The following is a 12,834-nucleotide window of genomic DNA, read 5'->3' as shown; positions in this document are numbered from 1 at the left end:
TGGCTGTTGGGAGGACGGGGATGGGACTGACTCGTGCTGCTGCTGCTGCTGGGGCCAGGTGGGTAGGGCGGAAGGGGCATCCTAATGACCCCTTACATTGACCCTATTATCTACATCACACTCGTAACATCCACACAAAAAAAAGTTGATTAATGGACAAGGTCCTTTTCCCTGGCACGTTCGTTTGCTTCTGCCTCCTGTCCTTCATGAACCGAGGAGCGTGTTTTCTTTTTCCCCAGTTCTGCGTGGCCTGTTCCCCGTGCTCCAAGCGTGGCCGACAGGATTTCGGTGACTGAAGTCATCCCCTCTTTAAATTTGAATTCCTACCCCCGGCCCTCTAAACCTCATTACAAATCAGCCCGGCTGCCCAGCTCTTCCAAAAACCGTTGGGTTCGTGCTCTTGGCGCCTGCAAGGGTCTGCCGGAGCTGTCAGGGGTTGCTTAACCTCCTCCCGAAGCCTTGGGGAAATGGATGGTTTTGTCAGCCCCGACGAAGACCTGCTACCAGATAACGGGGCAAAAATCTGTATCGAAGGTTTCAAGGTTGTTGGTTCTAGCCATGTTGTCTGAGGACATGGGTGGACATGAATCTTTTATTCGACCAGCGAAAGGGTTGGGAAAATCTTTTTTTGCAAGCTTTCACGGACAAACGCCCTTCTTTAGGCACACGGAGATTTGAAGAAGGGCGTTTGTGCCCAAAAGCTTGCAAAGAACAATTTTTTCCAGCTATTTAGTTGGTCAAACCTCGTCTGCCTATTTAATGTTTTGGCTTTTTTATACATCAGTTCTTTTATTTTCCTGTCTGGATGGATCCTTACTATTATTAGATTCATGATTATTAATGGATCTATTGCTATTCCTTCCTGATACACTTATTTTCTTTCAATCTGCTGACCGTTGATTTCTTCTCACGTGCTTTTCCCCTGCCAGCAGGGACGCTCATTTGTGCATGAAGTAATCTGCAGTTCTGCCTCGTCTGGAAGGAGGTATTCCCGGCATTGCAGATGTGAACAGCCAGTTCTTCAGCTAGCAGTGGTTGGTGTTGCCCCATTGAATTCGGTATCCCGTTCTCACTCATTTGTATTTGTTTCTCTTTCTAGGCCTTGCTGAGATGTCAAGCATGTCTTACTCTGAAATAATAGTGCCCAGAAAGCTAGAAGCAAAGGATGGCATAGACAGCAAGGTAATTCTGTTTTTAGGAAAATGGGAATTGCTCTATGGACTGTTGTCCTGCCCCAGTACAGTCAATATTGTGTCTCTGCCAATTGCTGGCAGTAGACCGGGTAGTGTAGGTAGGGAGTAGTTCGTTATAAGGGCTAAACGACCTGCAGAGGCAGAAGTGTTCTTCCTCGTCTAGTAGTTAGGTAATATTTTTCAAAAGCACCAGGGTTTAGAAATAATCTGAGCTCGTTGGAGGCTTTTCTGTAGACCCGTGAGCTCTCAGAATAAGCAGCCCTGTCAACACTGAAGGGCTTCAGCAAATCAGGCTGGTTCGGCTGGCATTTTGTTTTGGAGGGGTTCTTCCATGGTCAAAACTTCCATTTCAATCTTTTCAACATCAAATATCTCAGGTTTTCATTTTAAAACCTATCGCCTTGTAATTTCAAACTCCCCTAAACTTGCCTCTTGTACTATTTTGAAGATTGAAACCTCATCTTTCCGTCACTTGAAACCTGAAGGTAGGTTTTTTTCGACTTTCCCTTTGTGAGAACTTCACCGCTTTGGGTTTTATTCTGGTTCTCAACAAGGCTGAATTAGAAATTCTCCAGGTCAGGGGTGGCCAGGCTGCAGCACCGGCAGCCGCTGTGTGTGACACATGGGAGATGGGGGCAGCACAGCAACAGGTAGGGCAGGAAGCTGAAGCAAAGCAGCAAATGAGAAGGGAGCATGGGGAAGGAACGGAAAGCAGAGTGGCAGGTCAGAGGGAGCTGAGAGCAGACAGCACAGTTGTAGATCGGGTAGGAGATCGGAGCAGAAAGTCACACAGCCAAAACGACATCATCCTTTCAATTGGCCATAGCATATGGCTTCCTTGGAACACCATTGATGCACGTGTTTCACAATGCTGTCAGCTCTGCCTGTCTCTCAGTCATCAGGTGTGCTGGTGGTATTGTTTTCCGTTCACTACTTCCACCTTGTTGCACCTCTACTATGTTCTCGGAGTTGTGAATGCCTTTTGCACACTTGTCCTTGATGAGCAAGCAGATACACCTGCCCACATTGATAACTGAACGTCTGGCAAGAGCAGACTGTGGTTTCAACAATATGTCTGTATTACTGATGACTGAAGTGTGTGCATGTTTTTTGAGACATCCTGCATTTCCTTTGTTTTCACAAGAGCACCAAAGCCACAGAATTATCCTGCTGTCAAATTTCAAGTTTCTTTTCTAACAGTAGAAACGCTCGCATTAATTAAAAAAAAACAGTTATTTACCCGGTTGTCAGGTGGTTCCAGTCTCCCCCTCGCTCACCCAAGCAACCCATTAATTTTTTCATGAAAGCGGTTAAAATTCTTGGGCTTAGCAACCAAACATGAATGTTTAGAATGGAAAGTGTTAGGCGAACTTAACAGACGTTGCAGTCTCTCTCGCTATAATCTTTGAAACAGAGAGAGAAACTGTAGTTTTGTCATATCCTCATAATGTATGTGGTTATATAAAATACTACTTTACTTGATAAAGAATCAGTGGTGAGATTCCTGGAACTTGGATGAGGTTAATAATTTGGTCTTTCATATTCACCCTCATCCTCCCCCTCTTGTTAAGAAAAAGACAACCCCATTTTAATAATTCATATTAACTAAGGTATTTATGAGCTTTTCCATTTCTTCAAGTCTTGGTTACATTTCTGCAGGTTTTCCTGGTCAGTGTGGAGGAACTGATGAAGAAACAGTGGATCAACCCATTGGAGAGTGCCAAAAAATGCAAGTAAGAGTTCACTACCTAAATTTAATGTATGTAGATGTTCACACGCACTGAATGTAGCGTTGTAGCTTGTCTCTGGAAAAGCTGTGTTGAATGTTAGAGGTCATCTCACTTGTGCTGGGAATCTGTTGGGAAATATGGTACCTTACTTACTTGCATACTGCAGGCCTTATTCCTCTCCAAAAAAAGCCCCCCCCCAAATTAGTTGCATGTTTTAAGCAGGATTGCTGATTTTCAGTCTGGAATAGAAGCCCCTTGCATTGATTACTGCTCCACACTGCAGCACCAGTAGCATTACTATTCAGGCAGCTCTAGGAGCCAGTGGACTTAATGGCACATTGTTTTTCACTGCACAGATGTTAATGCTCATCTCTCCTTTTTAACAGTCTTGATGTTTTTAACCAATCTAACCTTTCTTTGCTGCCTGCTAGCTGCTCCTGGTCTCTCTTCCCTATTTCAGAGTCCTGGAAACTTTAGCTCTTTGAAAAATCATAGAGCCACCCATGGAGACCAGTCTTAAGCAGCAGCTAGGGATTCAGCTTGTAGTTAAGCAGGAAAGGAGGGAGGGTGAATGAGATGAAGATGAGGCTCTATCCCTATTCTGTGCAGCCATAACTCTGGAAAAATCTTTTTTTCTTTTTATTCTGTCTTTCCAAAAATGAGGTGCGTGCCTTATTTGGGAGGGGTGGAGTGGGGTGTTGTATACCAAAAAAATACGGTCCATCCGGGGCTTATCTGTATGTCTGGAGGCTGAAGACATTTACCTCTACTCAGGGGCACTATGCATTGCAGGCTGCCCGCTCTACATTTTTGTGTCTAAATTCCCCATTCGGTCTTTATCCCCTGGGGACAGATCATTCCTGCTGACCTGAGCTTGTTAATGAGGATGTCCTGGGAGGCAGCATCAAAAGCCTTGCTTAAATCAAGGTAGATCACATCTATTTCTCTTTCCCCATCCATAGGTCCTGTCACCTCTTCACAGAAGGGAATCTGGTAGATTAGGTGTGACTTGCTCTTGGTGAATCCATGCTGGCTGCTCCTGATTGTTCGGTTCTTCTCTAGTACATTCACAGTCTATTCCCTAAGGATCTGCTTCATGTTCTTTCCAGGTATTGGGATCAAGCTGAGATCTGTAATTCCCAAGATCCTCCTCTTCCCTTTTTTTAATGGCGGGCACTCTATTTGCTTTTTTCTAATTGTTTGGGGTCTCACCCATCCTCTGCAAGTTCTCAAAGAGGATAGCTAATGGCTCAGAAATGACCTTAGCCAATTCCTTCAGTGCCTTAGGGTGCATCCCATCCAGTCCTGCCAACTTGAAAGCACCTAGCTTCTCTAAGCAATCCCTAACCTATCCTTCGACTACTCTAGGCTATTTGTCTCCTTCCCTATCTTTGTTGCTAACTGTACTCATCATCTGGTAGCTGCCCCTATTTTTGAAGGTTGAAATACAAAAGGCAGTAATATTATGGCCTCCTCTGCATCACTCAAAACTAGATTGCCTTCTGCAATCTGTAAAGGGCTTCTTCATCCTCTTGATCTATGTGGAAAATCCCTTTTTTATTGCCTTTTTAAGTCTCTCTCCAGCTGCTTCTCAAATCATACCTCAGTCTTCTAATTTTCTCTCTGCATTCCCATGCAATACCCTTACACTTTTTCTTAGTACTATGACCAAGTTTCTACTTTTTGTAGAATCTGTTTTTGAGTTTCATCATGTTGAATAGATTGCTGTCTGACCAGGCTGGCATCCCGCTGCACTTTCCATTCTTCCTGCACATCGGGATAGCTTGCTTCTGCATCTCTAAGATGACCCCTTTAAAGTACAGGCAGTTCCCAGAGGATCTTACCCACCAGGAGTTTGTTGAAGTCTGCTTTTCTGAAGTCCTGTGTCTTGATTCTGCTGTTCTCCTCCCTGCCCCGCTTTAAGATGTTGAACTCTATCGTTTCATGGTCGCTATCACCCAAGTTACCTTCCACCTTCACGTTCCTCCCTGTTTGTGAGCAGCAAGTTAAGAAAAGCTTCCCTCATCCTTGGCTTGTCTGCCCTCTGTATCTAAAAAGTTACCCCCAGCACACTCCAAGAATTTGTAGGACTGCTTGTTCACTGTTGTGCTTCCCTCTCAACAGGCATCCTGATAATTAAAGTCCCCCATGAGAACCAGGGGCTGCAGTTTGAAAACTTCCATCAGTTGTTTGAAGGAGACTGCAGTTTTGGGCTGCATCAATAGAAACGTTAGGTGCAAGACACAGGAGGTGATAGTGCCTATCATTGCTGATTGGAGATCAGCAGTGATTAGGCCTCACTTGGAGTACTGCATGCAGGTTTGGGCTCCACACTTCAAAAAAGGATGTGGAGAAGTTGGAGTCCAGAAGCAGGTGACAGAAATCATCAAGGGCTTGGAAAGCAAGTCCTTACAAGCAGAGGTGGAAGGCGCTAGAGGTGTTCAGCTTGCGGAAAAGGCACGTAAACAGGGACATGACAGCTGTCTTCAAATACTTGAAGGGCTGCCATAAAGAAGAGGAAAAACAACTTATTTTTGCTTGCTGCAGAGAGTAGGACAAGGACCCCTGGCTTGAAGTTGCTACAAAGTAGGTTTAGATTGGATTTTAAGAAAAAAAACTTCACTATCAGAGCAGCAAGGTAGTGGGATTAGACAGCTAGGGAAGTTGGGGACTCTCCATCACTGGACGGGTTCAAGAAGATGTTGGACAGCCATGGGTCAAGGTTGATTTAGGCGTAGCGATGCCTGTGGTCTACTATGGGGATGTCCCAGGCTTCTGGGCTTTGCTGGTTGCTGCACAGGGCTAGGAGTAGTTCCAGTGCTGACGTTTTGTCGCTCAGGCTTCTTCCATTCATGTGCAAGCACCTAGTTTTTAACTTCAGACTCCTTTCAGTTTATTAGCTGGATATAAAGTTCAGTCATTTCACTAACTTTGCCTGTTTGGTCTCATCAGTACTGGTATTTCCTTCCTCCTTGTCGTTAAGAACTGCCACTTCCTGAGTCCGACCATAGGTCCATCTACCCCAGTATCTCATCTCACGCGGCGGAGGAGTGTGGATGCCGAGGAGGAGCGTGAGCAGGTCATGCCCAGAATCTTCTACCCCCCGATCCTCTTTCCTTGCGACTTCCAGCAAGCAGACTTTTAGGAAGCTCTGACTTTGAGGTTGTCCCGCGTCTCTCGTGCTCAATAACAACCGTTGGATCTTACCTCCAAGAATGTGTTCAGTCCCCTCTTGGACTGGGTTAAGCTGTCAGCCTCCACATCATCTTCCGGCCATGAATTCCAGGAGTTAATTGCACTTTATTTTGTTTAAAGAAACTTCTTTTTGCTAGTTTTAAAACCTGCTACCTACTAGCATTTACACTTACTCACTGGTGTTCCTTCATCCATTGGTGTATCCGTTGTTTTCTTGATTTTTATCTTCCTCTGTATTAAAGCCAGGCATGGAGATAGTAGACAGGTCTGGCTGTTAATCAGCATCCAGGCCCTACCCAGGCATAGACCCAGGGGAAAAAAAGCACCATATGGGGCACCTCGGTTTAACTGCAGCCCCTCTTTCTTTTGCTGCCACAAAGGGTTTCAGGATTAGGTTCATCGCAGCAAGGAACTTTAAATGATTTCAGGTCTCTGTGCGAGAGAAGTTTAGACACTGCCTCAGCATATCTCAACTAGCATCCCCCGCAACAAAAAAAATAAAAAATTGTCCTTAGGGTAGGGTTGGCAAGCTGGTCAAATGACCAGTCAAATATTGGCATTTGCCTGGTCACTTGATTGCATATTTTTGGCCGGTCAAAGATCATAGCAACTTTACAAAAAAAACCCTATTTTTTTTTTTGAAGTTTTCTTTACAGAAATATGATTTTTATTGTTTTTTGACACCTTTCTTAATGGAACATTTGTGCTTTTTCTGTGCATTATTTGGACTTATTGGCAATTTTTGACTGATAACTTGACTGGTCAATTGACTGAATGGTATTTGATGGGTCAAATACCCAACCCTACCTTATGGAGTAGCATTTCCTTGGACTGTCGGCAGCCACTGAAAATTGATTTGTTGGTATAATGTAATTCTGTTCGATGTCCAATACTGCTGAGGAGAATGGGCTGCTGTACAGAATGATCCTTAATGGTTTTCTATCCAGGTAAGCAGCAAAACACAAGTATTGTACAGGACAGTATTGTAATATAATGATCTGATTTTTGCATGCCACTTAACTCCCTGGGTATGCTGCATGAAATCCTCTGTGTACTCCCGTACTTCCAGGATATTCATGGTCGTCAGGTCTTGTATGGACATACCAGATACTTAGAGTTATTTTTTGTTATGGACACAAAGCTGGTGAGTATCATGAAATGTTGTTTATATCCATTTGTTCTGACTTATTTCAGAGATTTGAATGCTATGCTATTGACTCGCATCAAAGACTAGGCTCCCTCCTCCCCCATTCGACACAGGAGGGGTGAGTGGGGGAGAAGCACCTCGTCTTAGATTTGAGTACAAGCCGCAGCAAGGGAGGGAGCAGAAGCTGCAACTCCATGTCTGAGCCCGGTGTCACTTACCTTTCCCTTGGTGCTTTGGGTGCTCCTGCTCCAGCTCCGGTGACACCTTCCCCTCCCTCGGTGTCGCTTACCTTACCCCACTGCCACTTACCTTTCCCTCGGTGCTCCTGCTCCAGCTGGGGCCCTGCTCTTACTGGGGAGCGAAAGCATACAGCATGTGTTGTTTCCAGCTCCAACTCTGCCACACAGTCTTAGCTCCCCTCTACCCCCAGGGGAGCCTGTCACACCTGTTTCATAGATTTCATAGACATTAGGGCTGGAAGGGACCTCGGAAAATCATCGAGTCCAGCCCCCCACCCAAGGGCAGGAAGTCAGCTGGGGTCATAGGATCCCAGCAAGATAAGCATCCAGTTTCATCTTGAAGGTGTTCAATGAAGGCGCTTGAACAACCTCCGGTGGCAGGCTGTTCCAGACCTTGGGGGCTCGGACAGTAAAGAAATTCTTCCTTATGTCCAGCCTGAAGCGGTCTTGTAGTAGTTTGTGACCATTCAACCTTGTCATCCCTTGGGGCGCTCTGGTGAACAAACGTTCCCCCAGATACTGGTGGTCACCCCTGATAAACTTGTAGGTGGCCATCAGATCACCCCTGAGCCTGCGCTTTTCCAGACTAAAGAGCCCCAGGGCTCTCAGCCTGTCTTCGTAGGGTCTGCTTCCCTGACCTCTGATCATGCGCGTGGCTCTTCTCTGGACTCTCTCAAGCTTCTCCACATCCTTTTTGAATTGTGGAGCCCAAAACTGGACGCAGTACTCCAGCTGTGGCCTCACTAAGGCCGAGTGCAGGGGGAGAATGACGTCCCGGGATTTGCTTGAGAAGCATCTATGGATGCAAGCCAGTGTTTTGGTCGCTTTACTAGCTTCAGCATCGCACTGCAGGCTCATGTTCATCTTGTGGTCAATGATGACCCCCAAGTCTCTTTCTTCCATAGTGCTAGCCAACATAGCACTGCCGAGCCTATAAGGATGGTGCGGGTTTTTCTTCCCAAGGTGGAGAACCTTGCATTTATCGGCGTTGAGCACTATCAGATTCTCGTCCGCCCACTTGCTGAGCCTGTCCAGGTCAGCCTGGATCACCCGCCTGTCTTCTGGTGTGGATGCTTTGCCCCAAAGTTTGGTGTCATCAGGGAACTTAGCCAGTCCGCTTCTGACTCCAGTGTCCACATCATTAATGAAGATGTTGAACAGTATGGGTCCAAGGACAGAGCCTTGGGGGGCCCCACTGGTTTGACCTCCTCCTCCTGCCCCTAGTCCTGCAACAGCACATCCCTGAGTAGTTCTGCTGGAGCTGCTAAGAGCCTGTTGGTTGGTCCCTCCATTAAGAGATCTCCACAGTAACACTTGAGTATTTTTGAATTAAAGCCTTCTGATATTCGTGTCCGAAAGGAGTAGTGATATGAGTATAACGTTGATTTTTACGTCCGGTACTAAGAGTCTACATTTTCTCTTTTTCCTGCAGTATACACAGGATCACTGAAATGAATCTCGGGTGATCAACTTAATGCTTAAATTGACCAATCTGCTGAGCACTGTAAGTTTACACCATGCATGTGAATTGGAGGATGAAATTCTCTCTTTTTTTTTTTTTAATTACTCTCTTGACAAAATCAAGGCAACCGCAATTGTCATTCTGCGTGAAACAAGTGGTCTGTCTAGTTGGGCGTCTTGTCTCACCAAGAGCGCTCACCAAGATGGCTTAGTTCTCCTTTGCTCTATGTCCATGTTTCTCTCCCATTAGGGCTGTGCAAAACTTCAGCAGCCGTTTCGTTTTGGAGATGTTTCGGCCCATTTTGGCATCTGAAACGCTGAATCCAAATCAAAATGGAACATCTCCAAAACGAAATGAAACTATCCAAAACGTTTCTGAAAACTTTGGAGTTTCGGAGCGGGGCTTGCAGGGAAACAGAAGCAAAGAAGAGGGGCAGAAGGACTGCTTTGATGCTGACTGTGGAGCTGGCCAGTGTCTGCAATGTGTCCCTGAGGTCCGTCCAATCCCAGTGCTCTGGGGGAGGGACGGCAGCCTAATATTTGCTCTGGTTTTCAGATGTTCAGGACAGTTAATGTTCGCAACTTTTCTGATTGGAGCAGAGATGTGGACGAAAAGAAACTTGGTGGCAGTTGTTGATGATGTGCTGAAGACTCATAAGGCTTTTACTAAATGGGCCGAAAAGTTCCTTATTCCCCGTGTATCTTTTGACCACGGACAGCTGCTTGTGTAAATTTCTTTTCATTTCAATGAATTAGACTATGGAAATGGCATTTTAAAATGTAATTGTTTCTGTAGTATAGGTTGTGAAAGCTTGCTAAAAAAAAAATTTTTCCCCAACTATTTTAGTTGGTCTAATAAAAGATATCAGTTTCACCCAAAGAACCTTGTCTGCCTTAGTTTCCGTAGTACATGCCGATCTTTAGGACGTGTTGTGAAATGTCCTCTAGAGGGGGCCAGTTGCTCTACATTGCCAGGATTGACTTGACGATGCTAGGTTTTTCTTTGCTCCTGTCGTACCAGTTTCCACAAAGTCCGAACGCACTTATTTTTTCATAAGAATTGTCCACAGATTCAGGTCAGTAGTGTCTCACATCCAGCATTACGTGGGCAGTGACAACTATGAGACACTTAAGAGGAAGGTATAAGAACCGCATAGCAAATTATTATGAATACCGTGTTCCCAGGGGCAAAGTTTCTTTCTGACTTCAACTTGAGTTTGGATTATATCCCTAAGCTTGAGCGTTTGAGGGGAAAACAAAGGTTGAGAACCCCATGTCTAGATGCACTCGCAGTACTTTTTGCAGTGAACTTAACTACTCAAAGGCATGTTTGCAAGTCATACAGTACCTGCTGATTTGGTCTTTGAACAGATCCTTTTTGGAATCCTTTGTAGGACTTCAAAAGCCCAGGGAGGAGTAGATGTGTTCGGTCCCCAAAAAACAAGTTAAATTGTCACTTCTTCCAGGGTGGTGTAGGAAGCACTGCGGGGAAAAAGCTCTGTGTCATCAAGGGAACAACCCCTGGTGTCATGGACCTTGCCTGACCATCTGGAGTCACGTGTGGGACTCGCCTGTGTGCAGCCACAACACTGTGCACACAATGGAGGAGTGTACCTGGGGTTTATGTAGTTTATGCAGAGCACAGGTGGTGGTGTGAATGCCATCAGTGACCGTGATGCAGTTGGAAACCTCACAGGGGCAAATCCTGCAATGATTTTCCTGCAGACTGGAAAATTCAAGAAATCGTGGTCTCAGCTATGTTCTGGATCGTTACGGCACAGCTCCCAGATGGCTAAACTGGCTGATCAGAGGCAATGTGGAGTTGCAATTGCCAAATGAAAGTTCTCACCTGTGGCAGAAAGCCACCTTTGTCTCTCCCCAAAGTCTCTGCTCTGTGACAATTTGATAAGGATGGGCCCAGCAGAGAGACACATCCTTACCCTATCTCTTTAGGTAACCTGAGCTGGATACATTCCTGAGGGAGGGGGGAAACCCTCTGCCTATGATACTACCTGGGTCTTAAAAACGTCCAAGGATGGAGACTCCGCCACCTCTCTGGGAAACCTGTTCCAGTGCTTCACCACCCTCCTAGTGAAATAATTTTTCTTAATATCCAACCTAAACTTCCCTTGCCGCAACTGGAACCCATTGCTCCTTGTTCTGTCATCTGCCACCGTTGAGCTCCATCCTTTTTGGAACCACCCTTCAGGGAGTTGAAGGTGATGGTAGAAAATAGTATTTAGAGGTTTGTTTTTGGGAACTGGCTTGTAGGTAAAGTAGATATTGCATTACAACAATGGTCCAGGGGGATGGCAAGGGTTAATTGATTTCTAAAAGCCTGTTTGTGATCAAGTTTCTTCCAAGACCCACTGTGTCTGACGCATACACATGACTTGCTTACCTGTGTCAGACACAGCAGGGTGAAAATTGCAGGGATGGAGGCCCCTGGTGAGGCCATGAAGCCTGCCAAGTTTCAAGGACATAAATGCAGGGGTTTGGGGAACTGCACCTCAAGCTGCGGACAAGCAAAACTCATGACATGCGTGACACTGTGTGTTAAGGCGCAGCAGGGTGAAAGCTGCAGGCCTGCTAGCCCCTGCTGAGGCCACGACACCTGCCAGCTGTCGAGGAGATCGGTGCAGGGCTTCTGGGGCCCTGCACCTCCAGCTGCTGACAGGCAAAACTCGTGACATGGGTGCTTGTGCAACTGTGTCTGTATTGGGGCACAGGGAGGGGTTTGAAATTATTGCAGGCCTGGCTGCTAAGCTACTGTGTTACCAACCAATCATGATACACTCAGGGACCAGCTCAATACACAGTAGCTAGCTAATGTAATGAGTTAACAAGCAAGGATTAACACCTACAAAACCACAGCCTAAGGAGAGGAAAGAATCAATGCAGACAATCAACTGCCCCAAGACAGAGACAGTCAGTTGCACAAGCACCCGTGGCATGAGTTTTGCCTGTCCGCAGCAGGGCCCCAGAACCCCCCTGCACCGATCTCTTTGACAGCTGGCAGACTTTGTGGCTGCAGCAGGGGCTAGCAGGCCTGCAGCTTTCACCCCGCTGCGCCTTAACACACACTCTGTCACCCATGTCACGAGTTTTGCTTGTCCACAGTTTGAGGTGGTTTCCCCCAAACCCCTGCACCTACCTCCTTGAAACTTGGCAGGCTTTGTGGCCTCAGCAGGAACTAGTAGCCAGGTCTGCCATTGTTTCCTTCCCCACCCCCCCATGCCCCAAGACAGACTCCAGGTCCAGGAATTAAAGCACATCGTTCCCACTTCATAAAAAAAAAAGAAACAGTAAATCAATAACTAAGTTCCAGTCCCACGGTGTATGCACAGATTTTAGCACCTAACCGTTTGGGTAAGTTAGGAATGCTAAACAGGCATCTGACCTTGAAAATACAGTTTTGGGTAGTTGTCTGTGGTGTTTCAGCATTGGCTCCATCTTCTTACTGCTGGGCAGGTATAGTAGTGTGCAGGTGTGCTGGCCAAACTGTGCTGAGTAGATTCCATTTTTTAGAAGTAAATTCAGAACCCCTGTGAAAGGGTGTCTGGACTGCCCTGTATCTTGCAAAGTCTGTCTGTTTAGTTGTAAACCTCACTTCCTGGACTCTTGTACCCCAAAGGTTATCCACTTCCTAGACACTGGAGTAGTACAGTTCCTGGACACTGGAATAATAATCAGCCATTAGGAGATACTGGGTGAATCTAAACATTCATTAACGTGCCTTAGTTACTGTGCATTTGGTTTAGTTCCTCTAATAAGAGGTACTAATTGAATGTACAGTAACTAGAGTTACCACACAGTAGCACTGGTGCACGTTTTTTTAGTGACGCTTACTGCATATTAGCCTAATAACA

General features: G+C 45.9%; 1 non-coding gene across 2 annotated transcripts; it reads left to right on the top strand.

The window, feature by feature from the left end:
- The first annotated feature begins 23 nt into the window (after positions 1-23).
- On the top strand, positions 24-9,848 carry LOC109285832 (uncharacterized). Of its 2 annotated transcripts, none has more exons than XR_002093971.2 (3): positions 24-1,182; positions 2,853-2,926; positions 8,937-9,848. It is a non-coding gene; the product is annotated as an uncharacterized LOC109285832 (transcript). The 2 variants fall into 2 exon arrangements; XR_009460184.1 differs by having other exon boundaries at positions 2,853-7,262.
- The last annotated feature ends 2,986 nt before the right edge of the window (positions 9,849-12,834 follow it).

The sequence above is a fragment of the Alligator mississippiensis genome, chromosome 1 (assembly GCF_030867095.1).
Source record: "Alligator mississippiensis isolate rAllMis1 chromosome 1, rAllMis1, whole genome shotgun sequence".
Classification (NCBI taxonomy): Eukaryota; Metazoa; Chordata; order Crocodylia; family Alligatoridae; genus Alligator; species Alligator mississippiensis.
Note: the sequence above shows the minus strand (reverse complement) of the source record. Positions and strands in the feature narration are given on the sequence as shown.